The sequence below is a fragment of the Ovis canadensis genome, chromosome 2 (assembly GCF_042477335.2).
Source record: "Ovis canadensis isolate MfBH-ARS-UI-01 breed Bighorn chromosome 2, ARS-UI_OviCan_v2, whole genome shotgun sequence".
NCBI lineage: Eukaryota > Metazoa > Chordata > Mammalia > Artiodactyla > Bovidae > Ovis > Ovis canadensis.
In genome coordinates, this window is record NC_091246.1 from 202,698,914 (window position 1) to 202,703,071 (window position 4,158).

A 4,158-nucleotide genomic window follows, 5' to 3' on the forward strand; every position below is an offset into this window, starting at 1 on the left:
CTCCCTGATTTCAGACTATAATACAAAGCTATAAGAAACAAAACAGTATGGCATTTGCACAAAAATAGACACATAGATCAATAGAATAAAGAGCCTAGAAATACACCCACACACTTATGGCTAAATAATCTATGACAAAAAAGGCAAGAATATATGGTGTAGAAAGGATATTCTCTTCAATAAGTAGTGCTAGAAAAACCGAACAGCTACACATAAAAGAATAAAATTAAAATATTCTCTGATACACAAAAATAAACTCAAAATGGATTAAAGACCTAAATGTAAGAATGGATACTCTAAAACTCCTCAAGGAAAATATAGGTAGAACACTCTGACAGAAATCACATCTATATTTTTTTAGATCTGCCTCCTAACATATAAGAAGTAAATGTAAACACAAACTAACTGAACCTAATTAAACTTGAAACTAAATGAAACTTAAACTTCCTTTGCACAGCAAAGGAAACCATAGACAAAACAAAAAGACAACCTATTGAATGAGAGAAAATATTTGCAAATGATATGATTGATAGTGAATTAACATGCAATATATATAAATAGTTCCTACAACTCAACATCGAAAAACAAACAACTTGATTTGAAAATGTGCATTAGGGAGAGGCACGAGGTTTCAAGATGGGGGGTGGTTGGGTGGTTGACCGAAAGGCAGAGGTGAAGGCCCTTAAGAAGTGAAACAGGCTGAGAATCGTCCCCTCCCCAGTTCTCACAGCGTCAGGAGCCCAGCAGAAGTGTTTTAGGTTTTATTTTCTAAACAAGCAAGTAAATCAAACAACTTGTCAACATGGGGTGGAGATCCACGTCATCCACCAAAAGTGGAAAATTTATGAACCCTACAGACCAAGCCAGAAAAGAAGCTCGGAAAAGAGAATTAAAGAAGAACAAAAAACAGAGCATGATGGTACAAGCTGCAGTTTTAAAGATGAAGGATCCCAAACAAATTATCCGGGACATGGAAAAATTGGATGAAATGGAATTTAACCCAGTGCAGCAGCCACAGTTAAATGAGAAAGTGCTGAAAGACAAAGCGTAAAAAGCTACGTGAAACATTTGAACGTATTCTACGACTCTATGAGAAAGAGAATCTAGATATTTACAAAGAATTGAGAAAGCTAGAAGTAGAATATGAACAGAAGAGGGCTCAACTTAGCCAATATTTTGATGCTGTCAAGAATGCCCAGCATGTGGAAGTAGAGACTATCCCTCTGCAAGATATGCTGCATGCTCCTTCCAACATCTTGATCCAGGACATTCCACTTCCTGGGGCCCAGCCACCCTCCATCCTTAAGAAGACCACAGCCTATGGACCTCCAACTCGGGCAGTTTCTATACTTCCTCTTCTTGGACATGGAGTTCCACGTTTGCCCCCTGGCAGGAAACCTCCAGGTCCTCCCCCGGGCCCACCTCCTCCTCAAGTCTTACAAATGTATGGCCACAAAGTGGGCTTTGCCCTAGATCTTCCCACTCGTAGGCTAGATGAAGACATGTTATATAGTCCTGAACTTGCTCAGTGGGGTCATGACGATGATGTTTCTAGCACCAGTGAAGATGATGGCTATCCTGAAGACATGGACCAGGATAAGCATGATGACAGTACTGATGACAGCGACAGTGACAGATCAGATGGAGAAAGTGAAGGGGATGAATTTGTGCAGCTTGATGACACTGAGAGAGAAAACAATGAAGAAAAGAAATCAGGTCTGAGTGTACAGTTTGCAGATATGCCTGGAAAATCTAGGAAGAAGAAGAACATGAAGGAGCTGACTCCTCTCCAAGCCATGATGCTTCGAATGGCAGGTCAGGAAATCCCTGAGGAGGGACACAAAGTCGAGGAATTTTAGAGGACGATGATGAAGATTCGGGTGATTCTGAAGCAGAAAAGCAATCACAGAAACAGCATAAGGAGGAATCTCTCTCTGATGGCACGTCTGCAGCTTCCCAGCAGCAAGCCCCTCCACAGTCTGTTTCTCCATCTCAGATATAAGCACCCCCCATGCCAGGGCCACCTCCGCTTGGACTGCCACCTGCTCCACCTTTACGGCCACCTGGACCACCTACAGGTCTTCCTCCTGCACCACCTCCAGGAGCTCCTCCATTCCTGAGACCGCCTGGAAAGCCAGGACTCCTAGGGCCTCTGCCCCGCCTTTTACCTCCAGGCCCACCACCTGGTTGACCTCCTGGCCCTCCTCCTGGCCCACCCCCAGGTCTGCCTCCTGGCCCTCCTCCTTGGGCACCGCCACCACGGCTACCTCCCCCTGAAATTCCAGGTATCCCTCCACCCTGTCCTGGCATGATGCGCCCACCTCTGGTGCCTCTTCTTGGACCTGCCCCACCAAGGCTCTTCCCACCAGCTCCCTTATCCAACCCGGGGGTTCTAAGTGCTCCCCCCAACTTGATCCAGTGACCCAAGGCGGATGACACACGCGCAGCCACCATCGAGAAGAAAGCCACGGCAACCATCAGTGCCAAGCCACAGATCACTAATCCCAAGGCAGAGATCACACGATTCATGCCGACCACACTGCGGGTGCGTCGGGAGAATAAAGGGGCTGCTGCTGCTCCCCAGAGAAAGTCAGAGGATGATTCTGCTGTGCCTCTTGCAAAATAGCACCCAAATCTGGCCCATCTGTTCCCGTGTCGGTGCAGACTAAGGATGATGTCTATGAGGCTTTCATGAAAGAGATGGAAGGGCTGCTGTGACAGCTTTGGATGCTAGATCAGGCTTCTGTTCACATCAGTGGTTCCTGGAGAAAGAGGCTTTTACTCAGCTTAGGTGGAAGAGTTGCTTTCACTGTCAGGGTATTTTTAATTTCATTTCAAGGAATATCTTAAAGTTTAGCCTTGTTCAGAATTTACTGCATATAAAAGAGAGGGTATTTCATTAAAATAAATTGGTTATTGAAGCAGTGCTGCTAATAACATCCATCCCCTTTCATACCACCGTTTTCATCAGATTTCTTCCCCTACTCCAATTCCTTGGAAACTTGTGATCAAGGGGAACTTTATTTGTTTTGGCTCTCTTATTGTGTGCTGTGGGCACTGGAGTAGAGATTTCTGGAAAAACCAGTTTATTTCACCCCCATCCTGCCTTTCATGTTTGAGTTATTTTTAATATTTTCTTGTAAATATTTTGTAATATTGTAGTGAAATGGATCACAACGTCATTTCCTAATACAAAGCAATATATGTGGGAAGAAAATGTACAATTCTTTGATTAAAATTCCCACTGATCTAAACTTTTGAGTGTTCCATGGAATAAGTAAATAAATGTTCTATACCGGGGCGGCGGTGGGGGGGAAGGAGAGGGGGAGAAAATGTGCATTAGTACTGAATTTTCAAAAGAGGAAGTGCAGATGATAAACAGGCATATAAAAAGATGCTCAAAATCACTAATCATCAGAAAAATGCAAATCAAACAACTACGAGATTTCACTTCATGCCTGTCAGAATGGCTATTATCAAAAAGAACATAAACAACAAATTGTTGGTGAAAATGTGGAGAAAAGGGAAACCTTGAACCTGTTGGTTGGAATGTAAATTGGTGCAGTCACTGTGGGAAACAAAACGTTCTCTAAAACTAAAAATATAAGTACTATAAGACTCAGCAATTTGACTCCTGGGTATATATCCAAAAAAAGCAAATGTACTAAATCAAAAAGATACATGTACCTCAATGTTCCTAGAAGCAATATTAACAATTACCAGGATATGGTAGCAACCTGAATGCCCATCAGTAGATGAATGGATAATGAAGATGTGGTATATATTAATGGAACACTACTCAGACATTAAAAAAAAAAGAATGAAATTTTGCCATTTGTAGCAACATGGATGGAATTGGATGGTATTATTATAAGTGAAGTAAGTCAGACAGAGAAAGACAAATACTGTATAATATCAAGTATATGTGGAATATAAAAAATACAGCAAACTCATGAATATAACAGAAAAGAAGCAGATTCACAGTCATATAAAAGTAAAATCGCCTTATCATAGGAAGGCATATTCACTTGGGTGTCCCCTGGGTAAATGACTGCCTCTATTGGAAAACATAGCTACTTTGGTTTTGCTTCTGTACTGTTTCTGATACTCAGATGTGGTCCAGAGCATAGGATTTAGGTAGTCAGTTTTGAGAAATGT

At 42.2% G+C, this 4,158-nt stretch overlaps 1 pseudogene; it reads left to right on the forward strand.

Annotated features, from left to right (window-relative positions):
* The first annotated feature begins 707 nt into the window (after window positions 1–707).
* Window positions 708–2,888, forward strand: LOC138434707 (WW domain-binding protein 11 pseudogene; annotated as a pseudogene).
* The last annotated feature ends 1,270 nt before the right edge of the window (window positions 2,889–4,158 follow it).